Here is an 18,794-nt window from a genome sequence, read left to right as displayed (position 1 = left end):
TGTTTAATGGTATTGTGTCGACAACACATATGTCTCGACTTACCATTATACATTACACTAGCAAGACACCCCCCACACTTTCAAGTGGTTATAGGATGGTTTTCCACCTTTCCATAACTCATATGGTGTCTTGTCCCTTTTCTTGTGGGGCACCTTATTTAGAAGGTAATTAACTCATAGAAACGCTGCCTCCACATTTCCTGTGATAGCCCAGAGCTTTTTAGCAGTGTGTTCATCTTTCCCTTTAGAGTTTGATTTTTCTTCTCGGTTACTCTATTTGAGGAAATTATGGTGGTCTTACTTTATGAATAATGTCATGTTGTGTAAAGTATTCAAATGATTCAACCTATCCATCACCACCACCACCACCACCACCATGATCACTTAATCTTTTTATTAAGTTGGTTTTCAACTTCTTGCTTATAGAGAATAAATTTCTCTATAGCTTCGTCTTTACTCTTAAGAAAATATACGTAGCAATGAAGGTAATAAAAATATTTCTTCATTCCTCTTGTTTAAACAAACTTTAGGTCACAAACCTTGCTATGTATTAGATCAAGTGTTTTTTGACCTCGTTAATTTTTGCCTCAATACATATTTCACATTCATAATTATAATTATTGTGAAACGAAGGAATGTGCTCTAAGTAAATTAATGTACGTAAAGTATCGTAATTAACATGTCTGAGCCTGCTATGCCATAAATTAAATGAATTAAGCATATAAATAGAAAATGAAGCAATATTCTTATTCATACTTTTGCTTTTACAGAGATTGTATTTATGTTAATACATATCCCCTTCCCACAAACATTCCCCCTTTAGAAAGAACATTCTCATTCATAGTTCTTATGTATGTTAGGCTAATAAGCCAATGTCAAACACTTCCTTGGAAATTTCTTCCACAGCATTGGCCTCGTTAGCTCTAACGTTCTTTGATATCCTACAGTCAGATGACTTGTGCCCCATCTTGTTGCAATTGAAGCATTTTCTTGAAATTTTTGCTTCTTGTAAATGCCACCTTTTGGTCCTAATTTAGACCCATTCTAAGGTTGTTTTCCCTTCTTGAAGTTTTTCTTGATTTCTACGACGTTTTCCCTAGCACAATTATCATTTGCTGCTTTGTTGAGCCTTTTTTTTTTCCTGTACCTCTATTGTCTTATTCAATCCGAAGTCTGACAATTAGGTCTTCCACTGACATTTCCTTTCTTTTGTGCTTTAGGTAATTCTTGAAGTTATTCCAAGCATGAGGCAGCTTCTCAATAATGGTTGGCACTTGGAAGGATTCATTTATCATCATCCCTTCAGCAAGAATTCTGTGAATGATCGGTCGAAGTTCCTGCATTTGATTCACAACTAATTTAGAATCAATCATCAAAAAATTCAAAAATTTAGCAACTAAAACTTTTTAGTTCCAACATCTTCGGCTTTATATTTATAGTCCAATAATGTCCATAATTCTTTAGTTGTTTTCTTAACACTGTACACTTCATACAGTGCATCTGACAATCCATTTAGGATGTAGTTTCGCCATAGGAAATTAGAATGTTTTCAAGCTTTAACAGCAGTGAAAGCGGTAACTTCATCTACCTCGCCCTCTTTAACAGTAGGATGGTCATCTTTAAAAAATTTGGTCAAGTTCAACATAGTCAAATAAAACAACATTTTTTGTTGCCAAGTATAGAAATTCTGTCCTGAGAATTTTGCAGGTTTCTCGTTGTAGCTTACAGCAGCCGCCACTGACAATACTGAGTTTTAGATCGAAGATTACATTTGAACGGAAGTTTCATATTGCAAATTGATTGAATTTGTGGGATTTTCCATTTTCTATTAAGAAACAAAACCAGAATTAGAAAACTTATCAACTTTTGTTAGACGACAGACATCTGATAAAACCCTAAACAAAAGTTTTATACAGTCTAATAAAAAATACAATAAGACAATGCACCAGGTACTGGCACGCTTAAATACCAAGTCTTTCAAAGAACCAACCCTAGACATGCATTCTCATATTGTCTTTTTAATTCATTGTTGATAATTTCTTTTTAATTCACAATTTAAAGCCACAATTAAGGCCACCATAAACAGAAAAATTTCCATTTGATTTGTTAAACGGTAGATGATGCGTTGTTGAGAGCACCAAAAATATCCTATTCCCTATAAAATAGTAAAAAAAACAGTAAAGGGGAAGTAGGGTCGAATCCTCAGAGACCAGATTGTACGATTGCTCGTTTCTTGAAATCCTGGACAATTTCATGGCCAAGAAAACCTGGGTTCTTGAAAAATAAAAAAATAGAATTAAGAATCTGAAAAAATAAAAATAGAATTTAAAGTGAATTGAAATTGCAGAAATTAAAATGAGGAATATAAAAATAAATAGAGTTGGGTAAAGAGAAACTTTCTTATGTGGCAAGATTCCAACCACCGGTTGTCTCGTTCCGCCTTGGGTTCAATCCTTGGCTTTTAAGTAACCCTTCTCGAGTAGGATAAGCCAGTTATAGTGGAAGAGGACGCCTACGACCACCAGCTCCAAGGATTAGATTTAAAATTTGGCGGAGCCTGTCTCTAGCCGATAATCGCTTTTGTGGGACTATCTCCTGCTAGATCATCACTTCCCAACGGCGAATACCACGCAATTTTGTCTCTTAGATTAGCCAACCTCTGACGCAAAAAGGCAACGAACCGATTGTGCAACCTTCCCAAAACGTACAAAGCGGTCGTTCCTTACACAAGTTGAAAAGATCACTATTAAAGGCAATGGACGAAAGCGTTAGTCCCGTAATGCGGAGAAGCGATGAATACCTTGTTGAGAAGGCTAAGCATGGATTCTAAGCCTCATGAACCTTTTTAGGGAATTTTGACAACCTTTGGCTAGATTGGTTTAGTGGCTCATGATATTTGAGAAAGAAAGAAATATAATATAAATGGGATTTTTATTGAAGAAAATATGGAGAGAACAAAAGAGAGAGCTTTTGGGAGAGGGAGTGTTTATAGAAAAAAATAGATGTCAAATATGTGCCACTCCATCCCCTATTTGTAGTACTAGAAAACGTAGTCTATTCCTAATGAAATTCTAAAAGATAAATACAAATAAATAAAGATAAATGAAAATAAATCCTAAAATTAAATCTAAATCTAAATAAAGATAAATAAAGAGAGATGACAGCCAAACACCTCACCCCTGTTACTCAGCCTAACACATTCTTAAAAATTAATTCCGGTTAGCGGAGTTTTACATAACACGTCACACAACCTTTTGAAGTGAAATAGGATGACAACCCAAGCACCCAACTCCGATTACTCAGCTAGTCACATATTAAGCTGCACTCGTAACCACAAAACATTATTATTATTAAACAAAATTTTAATTTTGGAGGACTTAAAGAAAAACAATCAAGTGTCAAAAATAAGTTTCAGTAACCACCTTAATAGTCATGAACATATTTTAAGCATGCAATTGTATTAAGTGTCCTCTTAAATTTAGACTTAATCAAATTTACCAAAATCAAGATAGGGTTAACTCCATTAATCATAATCATTTAAACTAAAAGAAATAAAACAGTGGAGATGAAATCTATCAAGCAAAATCATAATTAACTCAGTAGATAAGAATCATGCATGTGGGTCAAACAGTGGGCAAGTCGTGGTCAAATTCTTGGGCATGAAAAGAAGCAGAGTATTCTTTAAAAAAAATTATATGGGTAGCAACAACCAAATCAGCATCTAAAACGACAGAAATAATGAGGAATGTCTCCCCCTACTTAAAACACATAGTCCTCGATGTGAAATAAATAAATAAATAGGTAGAAGAAAAGTTTAGAAGAACTCCCCGTGTAGTTACTGTCGTTCGTGTATTATGGTAATGAGTTCTTCCTATTGTTGCTTCGGTTTACCTAGACAAAAAAAGAGAATTTTATTAATATCTAAAAATAATAAATAATAATAAAAATAAGAAAAATAAATAAAAATAAAATAAACTAAAATAAAATAAAATAAAAATTGGGTTGCCTCCCAATAAGCGCTTGTTTAACGTCGCTAGCTTGACGCCCCAACTAGTATTGGAGCTGTTCCAGCTAAATTCTTTCGTTCTTATGAGCTTGAAAATTCTCATTTTTTAACACGTCCACCATATTTGGGTTTAATCGTCCTTGCACCTCTTTTTTTGGTTCCGTATTTTCCTCCAAGAGGTTGATCTCTTTTAAGTTGGCAATGGTCTCATCATTCTCCAAAAATGTGCATTTGAGATGTTCGGGAAGTGGTTTAATTTCAGATCTGGTGCCTGCACAACAGAAGGTAGAAGTTTAGTATTCATGGGAGCCAATAATTTATTAACAGATTCAAAATCATCAAACATCATTTTAGATTTATCTCCATAAGATGACTCAAAAGTTTTTTCTACTGATGAGTCAATTATGTCGACACGGTTTATGTCCAAGACTTCACTTGGGTGACTAATAGTGCCATAAACGTTAAACTTCACGATCTCCTCGTCAAACTCCATCGTGAGGGTTCCGCTTCGTACATCAATCTTAGTATTTCCAGTACTAAGGAAAGGTTGCCCCAACAAGATGTCTGAAGACCTAGGAGCATTATCCTCCTCCATTTTATCACATAGAAATCTGCAGGGAAGATAAGCCCATTGACTTTGACTAATACATCCTCGAGGACTCCTTCGGGGTACACAATAGACCTGTCTGCCAATTGAATTATAACACCTGTTTTCGTCAAAAAACCCGCGTTAAGTGATTCATAAATAGAATAAGGCATAACATTTATGGAGGCCCCTAAATCACACATGGCCTTCTTGATCCCCAAATGGCCTATTTTGCATGGTATAGCGAACATACCCCTATCTTTGCATTTTGCTGGCATTTTCCGCTGTAGCATTGCGGATACATTCTCACCAACACTTACCTTTTCATTACCTATTAGTTTTCGTTTGTTGGTGCAAAGCTCTTTGAGGAACTTGGCGTACTGCAGAATCTGTTTGATGACATCCAACAGTGGTAGATTGATTTCGACATTCCTGAATGTTTCGAGGATCTCTTTGTCTTCCTTACTTTTTCAACACTGGTTTAATCGTCCTGGGAATGGAGGTTGGATTTTCAGTAGTAGGGGTTTTGTTCGGACCTGTTCATCGCTTTTGGGTTTTTCTTGGGCGGTTTCTTGACCAAGATTTCTGCCAGGAATTGGTTCCAGTACCTTTCCACTTCGTAGCGCCATTGCATTTGCGTTTTGCCTCGGGTTTGGTTCTGTTTGTGATGGCAACTTCCCTTGAGAGTTCAATCTCTCAATTGATATGGTCAACTCCCTTATGGATGCCTCGATTTTCTATTGGAAATCCTTCGTCTCTCTTTGGAAATTAAGAGTTTGCTGTTGAAAATCAAGGACATTAGTTGCTAATTTATTGACCATGGTTTCTAGAGAATTACCTGAATCTTGTGGCTGTTGTGGAACCCTATTTTAGTATGGCTGGTTATACTGTGGATTGGCCCCATAACTCAAGTTAGGGTAGTCTCTCCATCATGGGTTGTAGGTATTAGCGTAAGGGTCGTATCACCTTTGTGGTGGGCCAGGGAAATTTCCCACAGCATCTAAATGAGCCATAGTATCATCATACAAACTGGGACATGCATTAATTGTATGTTCAGGTGTAGCACATATTCCACACACTCGGGCTGGTTTGGCTTTATCTACAACAAGAAAGCTCACAATATTAGTAAGTTTATCAACTTTATCTTCTAAGGTTGAATTACTTAGCTAATGAACCCTTCTAGAGGGTTCAAGATTGGCTCAGAATTGCTGAGTATTTGCAGCCGTTATGGAGATCAAGTCTTTTGCTTGTTGGGGAGTCATATTAACTAACGCTCCTCCACTAGCGGCATCTATCATATTCATCTCCATGGGTTTTAGGCCTTTGTAAAAATATTAGAGAAGAGACTGTTTTGTTATACCGTGTTGTGGGCAGCTCGCACACAATTTCTTAAACCGCTCCCAATAGTCATAAGAGACTCTGCTACTTTTTGCCTTATTCCAACGATCTCCCTTCTTAACTCAGCTGCTCGTGATGCTAGAAAAAACCTATTGAGAAATAAACGAGAAAGATCAGCACAAGTTGTAATAGATCCAGGAGGTAAGTAAACTAATCATTCTCTAGCTAAATCTGCTAGGGAAAAAGGGAAAGCACGCAGTTTAATTTGATCCTCAGTTACCCCCTGAGGTTTCATACTAAGGCAAACCATATGGAACTCTTTCAAATGCTTGTGGGGATTTTCGTTTTGCAACCCACGAAAAGTTGGCAGTAGCTAGATTAAGCCTGACTTTAATTCAAAATCAGTATCCATAGTAGGATACGTGATGCATAGTGGCGGTTGTTCTGCCGGAGCTTCGGCCAGTTGCCGAATTGTCTAAGCCATAGGTTGAGGTGCTAGATTAGGGTTTTCGTTAACCCTAACGTTAAGCACTTCTTCTGGGGAATCGACTTCTACTTTTTCACTTTCAAAAGTTTGAGTAGGGTTTTCGTTAACCCTAGACTCTGCTTCGTCGTCGATTCTGATTTCTAGGGGTGGATTATTTTGAGTCCCAACCACCACTGACCGCTTTTTCTTTAGCTTTGTTTCCTTACGATTAGCTCTCGCAGTCTTTTCAATCTCCGAATCAAACACAAGAGTTCCTGGAGCAGATTTGGTCATAAGAAACAAAAAATAAGATTAGTACGTTACCGGTCCCCAACAACGGCGCCAAAATTGGATGCGTCGTTGAGAGCACCAAAAATATCTTATTCCCTATAAAATAGTAAAAATAACAGTAAAGGGGAAGTAGGGTCGAATCTTCAGGGACTGAATTGTACGAATGCTCGTTTCTTGAAATCCTGGATAATTTCATGGCCAAGAAAACCTACGTTCCTGAAAAATAAAAAAATAGAATTAAGAATCTGGAAAAATAAAAATAGAATTTAAAGTGAATTGAAATTGCAAAATTAAATAAATTGCAGAAACTAAAATGAGGAATATAAAAATAAATAAAGTTGGGTAAAGAGAAAGTTTCTTATGTGGCAAGATTCCAGCCTCCGGTTGTCTTGTTCCACGGGTTCAATCCTTGGCTTTTAAGTGACCATTCTCGAGCAAGATAAGCCAGTTATAGTGGAAGAGGACGCCTACGACCACCTACTCCAAGGATTAGATTTAAAATTTGGTGGAGCCTGACTCTGGCCAATAATCGCTTTTGTGGGACTATCTTCTGCTAGATCATCACTTCCCAATGGTGAATACCACGCCGTTTTGTCTTTTGGATTCGCCAACCTCTAAAGTAGAAAGCCAATGAACCGACTGTGCAACCTTCCCAAAACGTACAAAGTGGTCGTTCCTTGCACAAGTTGAAAAGATCACCTATTAAGGGACATGGACGGAAGCATTAGTCCCGTAATACGGAGAAGCGAAATCCCCAAACAAATTTTATTTTAATTTTAATGCTCGTTGTGGAAATAAAATCAAAATTGGAATAAAATCTATTGAACGACAAGAATAAATCCCAAAAGGGAATTTATTTAACTTTAATTTCCCGTTTGGAAATAAAATAAAAAATGGAATAAAATCCGTTGAACGGTGGGAATAAATCCCGAAATAGATTTTATTTACTTTTAATTTGAAACAAAATCGAATAAAATCTGTTAAACGACAAGAATAAAACCCAAAACAATTTTTATTTAATTTTAATATTTGTTTGGAAATAAAAACAAAATAGAGAATAAAATATGCTGAACGGCGGGAATAAATCCCTAAACAGATTTTATTTAATTTAAAAATTTATTTTTGAATACTTTTTTTCTTTCCTTTTCACCTTGGTGTCTCATGTGTCTCGAATTAGAGAATTGCAAAAATAATAGGATCTGTCTTAAGATTGTTGGACAAAACAAGTTTGCGAACAAAATATATAAATATAAATAAAAAATTATTTATATATATAATAAAATATAAATAGAATAATTTATATTGAAATTGTCAACTACGCAAACCAATAAAAATCGTAACAAAAAGTTGAAATCAAAAGAAGAATATATATTTACTAAACGTTGAGGCTTGTTTGACACAGTTTCCTTAAGACAGATTCGGCCGCTCCTACGATACTTAAAGAAACGTTGGTCGAATGTCTCCTAAGATACAACAATACAATGATCAAAGCAGTAGCAACTCTGTAGCGATCAACGAACAAACTTTGAATTTTTCTATCATCGAAACTTTGGAAAATATAGAGAGGAAAAGAAGAATTTTGAGAGAAATAATCTCGGTGTGAGAGAGTAAAAATTTGAACAAAAAATTCAGAAGAAGTCTTAGCCTTTTATAGGCATTCAAAGTGGAGGAATTTTCGGAAATATCCTTGTAATAGGAGACAAAATCTACATTAAAGAGGCAATTGAATCAATTTTAATATCAAATTGATTAGAATCAAATAAATCAAGATATATGTCCTTTTATATAAGATTTTGTATATATTTGCTGAGGAAAAATAAATTTTTTGTTGGGCTAAAATAATTCGTAAGCCCATTTTGGGCCCGTCTAGTTTGGACATTTCGCGTCGCCCACGTCTTGTGAGTGTGCACCCCAATCTTGACGAGTTTGGACCTGTACCCCCTTGCGCGCGAGGCAAGATTCCAAGCTTAAGCATTCAATCACACTTTAAGAGGATTCCCATAAATATATACATCTCACAATTGGTATTTAACTAATGTGGGTTCTAAACTTTTACTTTTTTTTCAACAAATATTTCCATGTAGCTTACTTTGAGTATCAATTTCTCATTCATCACTCAACCATTTTGAGCATATGATATACCGTTGTAAAGGTCTCATGGAATAGAATATAAAATCATAATTTTATGATTCAACTCTTCACCTTACCTATTGAGAATATGCCTCAAAGTTCTCATAAAATACAATTTTTCCAACAATAAAAGCACTTCATGAGTTAATCATTCCTCACTTATAATACGCTAGTTTTTATAACGCTAGCCAAATCGAGAATTTTACTTTCATATCATTATTCATCTCTATTTTGATTAAACGGTGCAAACCTCGAGACCTATATGCTTCATTTTCTAGCCATTAAAGCAACAATAACGCTGGAAGATATAACATGACTGATGGAACTTCCAGTGGATAGGCATCTACTAATTGGAAGTTCTGAGTACAATCTAAATGAGGTACTTTTCCAACATTGGGAATAGATACCAACCATAAGTATGATTTTACTGGACTTCAGAATTAGTTAACACGGTTGAAGAGCCACTTTAAATATCTTTCAGGGAATCTAACAATTGAAGTTATTGATCATCATGCTATAATTTATACTCTTCGACTGATTGCAGGTGTGTTTATGTCAAAAAAGTCTACTAACTTAGGTCATTCCATGTACCTCTTATTGTTATATAATTCTGAAACAACTGGAACACAATTGGGGATCTATAGTTTTGTCATGCCTATAGAAAATGCCTATAGAAGTAAATGATGACTTTCTTTTTATTGGGGATCTTGAATTTACCCAGATCATGGATGAAGATTTGATACACCCACCAAACAAAGAATGCTTTTCTTTTTATTTTGTAAAGATTTTAAGTGTTCTTAGTTATTTTTTATAGTTTTATTATGTCTTTAGAGTTATTTTGTTTAGAAGTTTAAAGAGCATCCTTAATTAAATTGCAAGCTTCTCGCTTAATTGAAATTTGAAGTGCATATTTAATTGATGTTAAGACAAATAATTATATAACAATATAACATTACACGTAAAAATTAACGTAACTTATTCTACTGGTTTATGTTTTTTTTCTTCTTCTTCTAAAGATATTCACCATCTAACCTCTGTTATATTCATTAATTTTAAATTAGTAATAGTAAAATTACATTTTAATTCCTTAAAAATAAAAAAATTTAATTTAATTTTTAAAAATTATAAAGATATAAGCTATTACAATAGTGAAATTATATTCTACTATCGTAAAAGTATATAATTTAATTCTGATCCCTAAAAAAAATTCTAACTTCACCCCTAATTTACATCATATTACACATTAATACAAATTACTTGATTTAATAATCGGAAAAAAAATAACATAACCAATTTCCTTCAACTTTTGAGCAATCCATTCTTTAATATAAGCATTGAGGCTTCCTATTTAATTGATTTCTCTAATTTCTAATATTTCATTTATTTTTTCTTTGTTTTACAATTTATATTCGAAGTTTATGATTATATTTTTTAATAATATTATTTTCAATATTCAATTTACCTTCTTCCCTTCCAGTAAAAAAAAGTTTTCTAACATATTTTTCTCCACGAAAAAAATAGCACCACTAAATACTAACAAAAAACAAATCTCCAACATATTTGTAAAATATTTTTGGCACTTTCTACTTTCTAGTAAGTCTGTAACATATTCTTTTTAAGGGTTTAAATAAGTAAAATTTAAGATATTGAGTTATTGTAAACTTTTTTTTATTTAAAATTTTTTATCCTTCCCTTAATTTTGCTGTTAAAATTAACAATAAAATGATTTTTTTAGTTTTTAATATTTACAATCTTTTGTCAATTTGATCCTCACCCTTTAAATGTATCTTTAAATAAAAATTTAATTTTTTTTCATATTTTAAATAAAAAAGCATGAATATTAAAATATATAATTTTTAAAAAAATTATAAAAAATAAAAAATCTTTAAAATTCAAAAAATAAAAAAAAAGATTTTAAAAACATAGACAAAAATCCCAAAATTCAATACTATCTAAACTAGATCGGACTGGGAATCGATTGGGGCATCGATTCGGTTAGAGATGAAAAATCGATTGAACTGATTTCAAATTGGTCTAACAAGTTGGTTCCCTGAACACCTGGTCCGATTGGTTCAAAACAAATAAATTATTAAAAATTAAAATTAAAAATATTTTAAAAAATTATAAAAATTGGATTAATTGCCAATTCAACTTATTTTTAGCCCGGTTCAACCAACCCGTACCTGTTGGCAGGTCAACTGATTTTTGAAAAATTTCAAAAACTTTTTTAGCCCTAAACATTTACAGTTTCTTGCCAATTTGGTCCATACCCTTTAAAAGAATGAAAAATTTTCAAAATAACTAAAACAAAATTTTTTTCCTTATTTTAAAGAAAAAAATAAAACTTTTAAAAATAAAAAGTATGAAAAAAAACTCTTTAAAATTCAAAAATAACAAATAAAAAATTATTATTTTTAAAAATTTTAAAAATAAAAAAAACTAAAACTCAGTGTTATCCTATTAGATAAAGAACCAACTAGGGTATTGGTTGGTCCGATGAGAGAAACAAATTGGTTGACTTGTGAATCAGTACAAACTGATTGAACCGAGATAAAAAAACTAGTTGTACTAGCATTTGAACCAACTTTTATAAATTTTAAATTTTTTTATTTTTCATAAGTTATTTGATATGAACTGGTTGGATTGGTCATTCTATGAAGCAATTGATTAGACTAGTTCGAAATCGATTTAACTATTGGTTCAACTAGTTTGTATCAGTTCATGGGTCAATCGGGTTTTTACCTCTCATTAGATTGATACCTCAATTGGTTCCTGGTCTGGCTAGTTGGTAAAGTCCAATTTATATAACATTGAATTTTGTAATTTTTAATATTTAAAAATCGTTTTTATTTTTTATTTTTGAATTTTAAAGAGTTTTATTTTTGTTCATAACTTTTTATTTTTAAAAAGTTTATTAATTTTAATTTTTATGCTTTTTATTTAAAATATAATTTTTTTAAAATTTTTTATGTACTTTTAAAGGATAAATACCAAATCGACAAAAACTGTACATATTTAAAAGCTAAAAAAATTATTTTATCTTTGACATTATAAAATTTAATAGTAAAAATAGATGGAGGGACCATAATTTTTAAAAGTACAAAGACTCGGTATCTCAAAATTTAAATTTCAAAAAATTACAAATTTTTTTTTTCATATTTAAACTTTTTAAAGCATTGAACCAAACAAACATTAGGTTCACTAGACCTGGGCTTCACAAAACTGAAAAATCCAAATTGTATCAAATGGGGCAATAAGCTGCAGACTTGTTATACCTTATCCAGCCCAAACTATTTGTTGCCTTGCAGTCTAGACGTGTTAATATCCATGAGTTTGTATATATCTTAATTTGTGCTAATTATTTTTCAATTTTTTATATAGTTATAATTATTTATGAACATAATCTTAATATATATTCACATATTTATTATTTTACTATATAATATGTATTCACATATTTAATGTATACTAGAAACTTTATTATATATGTATGCGTGTGGAAATCAAGTATTTTGAACACATATTTGTGTTTGTATAAATTGAAACTAATTAATAATAAGGCATGAAATATCCTTAAAAAATAATAACACATGTAATATGTATAACATTAAACAAAATTAGATTAAATTGTAAGCAAATGAAATTTAAACACATGCATATATCAGATTAAGATTATTAAATGGGTACAATTATTTATTATGGTATTGTCATCAATCCTAAGTTAGTATCGAGTGGTAAATTTAAAATTTTGTTAACATAATTAGCATGAGTTCAAATCCTGTCATATACATATTTTTATTGGTCTTTTTTTAAATAAAAAGACTAAATGCCCTCGAAATATATATTCACATATATACTATTTATTAAGCTTTTTACGAGATCTGAATCAAGGATACTATGCATATAAAATTTTTTAATTCACCATTTGAACTAAAACAATTTTTAGTTTTTATTTAAAACTTAATAAGTATATTTGTGTATATTAATAAATTTAATCTATTTTTTTATTTTTTATATCATACATATTTTGTGTGTTATTATTAATTATTTTTAAATCATACTCTTCATCATTTATTGTATATTATTTTAAAATACACAGCTATATTTTAAACATGTGATTTCTACACCATACGTGTGTGATAAATTTTTTAGTATTTATGATTTTAGTATATATATTTATATACTAAAAATATAAAATATACATATAATATAAGGGGTAAAAAATAATCCTAATTTTAGAAATCAAGTGGAACACAGTAGAACAATCAAGTGAAACATAGCAGAACAATCAAGTGAAAATAAAGATATTTCGATAAATTATGTTAATACGAGAAAATATTGAACCATGAAAATTGAAAGTTGTCGACAATGGTTTTGCATGCAATAATATTATTGAGATAATGAAAGAAAATGGAGATTTTGAATAAATATTTGAGGAATAGATTGACCAACATGGAAAAACACAATTCAAGTAGTATTTAATTTGTGAAGTTTTTGGACTAGTAATCCAAACATCTAAATGTATAAAGTCAATAAAATACAAATGAGTAGTTTTACGAAAACAAAATAAGAAAAACGAAGTTTTTCACTAAGTCCTAGCATTGAAAAGATATTCTATGTAAAGGATGCAATAACCTTTAGATATCTTATTAATTTGACATTTTACAAAAAATTTGACATGCTTCTAATCATTGTTGTTATAAACTTTTATATAAATCACTATATAGTGGAAGTTTATATTAAAATACTTGAAGAATTTAGAATGTTAGCAGTATATGAAAATTTTCGGGAAATTGTTCAATACAGTTGTGTAAATATTTATATGAATTAAAGTAATTTAAGTATATGTGGTAAACTCGACGTAATGAATAATAGTTGAAGGAAGATTATAAAATGATATAACATGCATATGTATAAGAAGATTATAATCAAAAGTTTGCTATGATTATTGTTAGAACTCTTGAAGAGATTAAAATATATTTTTCAAAATTCTTCCTCACTCATGATGATGTCCACGAAACCAGCTAAAAATTTGACTAAGGCAAGTGTACCTATCAATTAATAGTATAACTACGATGAGCATAGATATTATTCCTACGAAGACTAAAAGTACTAGTAATTAATGTCTTTCTATTATTTAATCGATTAATTTGAGTGGTTGATTTTAAGAAACTAAAATTAACTAAATTAATTAACTAACGAACACAATAAAGAACAAAATAGGAAAACAAACGATTAACAACCAAGAAACGAAATAATACTCAGGAAAGAATTCACCTAGATTTCTGTCACTATCAATCTAAATTACACAATTTCTTTCCTTAGTAACTTGATCAATAGAAATCCCTAAATTATGCTAACATCTCCTTCGAGAGTAAGAGCAACTGACTCTAGGTTGATTAATTGAAATTTCTTTCTAATTAAAACCCTCTATTATCACATTAACTCGTGCTATGGATTCCCCTATGAGAAAATTGAGACAAAATCGAACCCAGCCCAGACTACACGGCTTGCCACACGGGCATGTGGGATGCCCATGTGGACCACACGGCCTCTCACACGACCATGTGCCACTGAAACCCTAGGATTTTTGCTTCTCACACGGCTTGGACCCTCCCACACAGCCATGTCTCCCTTGTAGCTTACTTTTTTTTATATTTTCCATACAACCTCAGTTTGTTATACGGCCTGGCCACACAACTATGTGCCCCTATTTCTTAAATTTTTTAGTTTTGCCCAGAATTTTATGTTTTGTGCATATTAGTCCATAAATGGTTTCTGAACTATTTTTAGTATTTGATTTATGCAATTAAGTCCCTAATAGTATGAATAATGCTTGAATCCTTTATTTAAATGACTATATTAATATTAAATATATACCAAATTGCATGAACTGTGAGTAATAATTTTTATTGTATCAGTACTTATGATTTTTCGTATAACATGCCTCAAGACACTGCTAATTGAACCTTTGAAGAATATATGATTTTGCCAATGAATTAATTGATTTAAAGCATATATATTGCTACAATATTTGATTATTTTTAATCATAATATTTGTTCCATTATGATATGCTTTAAGCATGCCTTATTTTGCTGCATGGGTTCGGGCGATTTGTAAGGAGGAAGTTCTGGCAGACTATAAATCTGCAAATCTGGTGGTTCATCTAGATATTATCTGACAACTTTTATTTGCAAAAATGTTGTGTATTTACAACCATCTGACAGCATATTAACTTGCAACCTTGGTGGTTCACCCACCCATTATCTGGCAGCTTTTATCTACGATTATGTTATGTATTCATAGCCGTCTGGTAGCGTATTAACCTACAACATTTGGTGGTTCATCTACAACCTGGTGTGTAGGATGGACGAGTTCTGGGAAACTCATATGGTGTGTAGCGGTGGGGTAGGATCTTATTTGTTAAACTGAATCCATTTGCATCCGTAAAGTGTGTGCTTGAAATTCTGAAAATTTCTTATATGATATGGTATATGTGTTTTTGCTTATGCATTGTGAAAACTGTTATGTTATTCTGATATATTGAATTTGCTAAATGTGATTTAAGCTATGTAATTTGCATTAATATACTTATCGGTTGCTTTGGTTGTCTTGTGATTGAACTCACATCGAGCTTTCATAGCTCACCCCCTTTATTTTCCTTTTTTCAAATAACCCACAAGGTTAAGCCACAAACTCGACATTCGGAGGGCTTGGCTCGAAATATTGATTTCTATATAAAATTTTTTTTGAATGATTATTTTATAATTCTGGTTATTTGAAACTATATTAATATTATTATGGCATGGGACTTAGTTTACGGTTTTTACTTAGGCATACATGACATTTAAATCATTTAGGCTATTAGAATATGAATTTTATCTAATTATGCATGAAATATCGTTTTTATTAAAATTACGTTAATATCATTTTTCCGCTGCTAAATTGTAAATGTGTTTTGTTAAGAAAGTAATGTGGATTTTCAACTAAGTTTTCAATAGTAAACACCGTTATAATGAAGACGTTAAACTTAATCGTTTTTTCTTAAAACGCTTGAGTTTTTTTGAAAAGAGACCAAAACATCCTTCTAAAAATAAAAATGGTTAAAATTAATTGTTTTTTAAAACTCTGATAATTCTGTCAAGCCATTTTGGTGGTTAATATAATCTCCCGCATTCGGATCTAACATCCAGGCCGGGTTGGAGAAGTTACATTTTTCCCACAGGGTTTTTATCTTAGTATGTTTTTAACGAAGCATGTTATCTACTAATGGACATTTAAAGGGGAGTTTTATGAATATTTTATTATTAAGTAGATGTCCGTCAATATAAAAATATGTTTGATGTATTTTAGGAATCTAATATTCATTAGAAGTAGAGTTTTATTGGATTTATACTTCTTATATCTATAAAATATAGACTTTGGAGAAGCATGGTAGACATTCCCATTGGTCAATAAAATACATACTTCTCTTTTGTTATTTTATTTCTCTTGTTTTTACTCTCTTTATTCTTTTATTTCATAACATGAAGCATTTTAAGTTGATTTTTTTTTACACTATATACAAAATGAAATTAACTGTATTAAAGGGAGATGATTAAACTCCAGTAATTGGCCTGATGGTCAAAAATTGTTCATCCATAAAACTCATTTAGGTTTAAGCTTTCGAGGAATAAGAAATAAATTTTTATTTGGATAACTCCCTTTAAACGTAGTGTATGCGTGTGGTGTAAATATGTCCTATTGTAACACCCCGAATTTGGGCCTAGAAGTATTGGGCCTTGAGTGTGGGTCCGTAAGGAGGTTTTATATAGGTATTTAATTGTGCAATGAAATGACACAATTAAATGTTTGCTTTAGTGGTTAATGGCTTTGAGAAGTGTTAGAGAAATCTTGGGTTCAAACTTGGGCTTTAGCAAAAATTTTGGTATTAAGTGAAAAAAACCTGGTTGTTTGGATGAGGGTTTTTAAATTATTGTGTTAAATAAATGACACAAGGAAGCTTGTAGTCTAGTGGTTGTGGCGTCATTAAGGTTGTATGGGAGCCTGGGTTCAAGCCTTGGCTCTTGCAATTTATTTTGGGTTTTTAAAGGGAACCTAGACTTTGGCCTTTAGACCTTATAATTAATTGGGGATAAAATATGACACAAAAAGCCTTGTGGCTTAGTGGCAAGTAGCGTGTGGAGCATTTAAGGGGAGGCATAGGTTCAAATCCCATGGCAAGCAAAAAGCATTTATTTTGCTAATAGGGGGCGGCAAGAGTTGGTGTTGAATTTAAACTCTGATGATGGAGGGATCCCACATCGGGAAGCTAACATAAGAGTGGATGCGAAGCTAGCTTTAAATATAGAGAACCATGAGGAGAGTAAAGGTACCTTTCTTGGCTGATCCCTTTCGCTGTATGGCGTGCTCGTTTGGGTTGGGCGTCGGCTAAGAGTGCTCGGAGTGTGGATTAACTCCAGTCTCCTATCAGGTGTGTATTTCTTACTACTCTAGCTGTAGGATGGCTACTTCGTGCCGCGATGGGTCGAAATGGGTCATGTGGGCCTAATGGGCCTATAGGCCCAATTGGATAAGTTGTTTGATTGTGTAGTAAATATTGGGCTAAGCTAGGTGAATCTAATATTTGTGGCTAGATTTGGGCTAAAAGGGCCACACGAGCGTGTGGGCCCATTTGGGCCGAGAATGGGCTTTAGAGCCATTAATATTGTTATCCATGTTTAGAATACTTTAGTTTACCAATTATTGAAATACCCTCGACTTATAAAATTACCAAAGTACCCCCGATTTTCATAATTACAGTTTTACCCTCAATTTACAAAAGTACCGTTTTACCCTTGATTTATAGAATTACTGTTTTACCCTTGATTTACAGAATTACTGTTTTACCCTCGATTTACAAAATTACTAAAATACCCTAGTCTATAAAATTACTAAAATACCCTTGGTTTGTAAAATTACAGAAATACCCTCAATTTGTAAAATTACCAAAATACCCCTAATTTGTAAAATTACCAAAATACCACTGGTTTGTGAAATTACCGAAATACCCTTAATTTGTAAAATTACCAAAATACCCCTGATTTACAAAGTTACAAAAATACCCTTGGTTTGTAGATTTACCAAAACACCCTTGTAGGATGAAATGACTAAAATACCCCTATTAGGTAAAAAGACTGTAAAGCCCTTGTAGGGTAAAGTGACTGTAAAGCCCCTGTAGGGTAAAGTGACCGTAATACCCTTGTATGGTAAAATGACGAATATGCCCTTATGTTCCGTATGACTGATGTGCTTAGGATTTACATATATTGATATTGGATTAGTTAAGTTTGAGTGACAGGTGGTGGTTATCGTAGGCGATTGATTTTGGAAACGTTTCAACTTCAACCCGTAACAGGTATGTACTAACCTTCGTAATAGCTTAGATTAATATTTGCTGAAAAGCCGAAAGCTTCATATATTAGTGATTCGGGAATTAATATTTAGATCTATTTTCTACGCACGTTTAAGTTGGATTCACAACGGATATGGGGTAGGAAGGTATTTGGAACGTTCTTCAACGAGTAGATCTCTTGGTAAGTATTCGAACCTTCTTTCCATTTGTATCTTGTGGTTTAAGAAAAGCTAAAAACCCCTCTGTCGACTAAGGCTAAAAGGGTTTTTGGTGTTATTTGGTTTGTTAGTGCTAGTGAGGATTAAAGGCTACCGATCGAGGAGTGTGTGAAAAGCTTGGATCATCGGAGTGACTAAATCTAGTCATCAACTTCGGCAAAGGTATGAACCCAAGGGCCATTGTGGATGGTGGCCGAATGTGTAAGTGATGATAATAGGTAGTTTTCGATTTGGTTTAATATTAACATGGTCTAATCTATAAGTGGTTGATTATAGGAGAAATCGCATAGGAGATCTCATCAAGGAATATCGTAAATCAGGTGTGTAACGAACCCTTTTCATAAGCTTAAAGCGATAAATGCTG

The sequence above is a fragment of the Gossypium hirsutum genome, chromosome A07 (assembly GCF_007990345.1).
Source record: "Gossypium hirsutum isolate 1008001.06 chromosome A07, Gossypium_hirsutum_v2.1, whole genome shotgun sequence".
Classification (NCBI taxonomy): domain Eukaryota; kingdom Viridiplantae; phylum Streptophyta; class Magnoliopsida; order Malvales; family Malvaceae; genus Gossypium; species Gossypium hirsutum.
The sequence above is the reverse complement of the archived record's forward strand: the minus strand, read 5'-3'. Positions refer to the sequence as shown.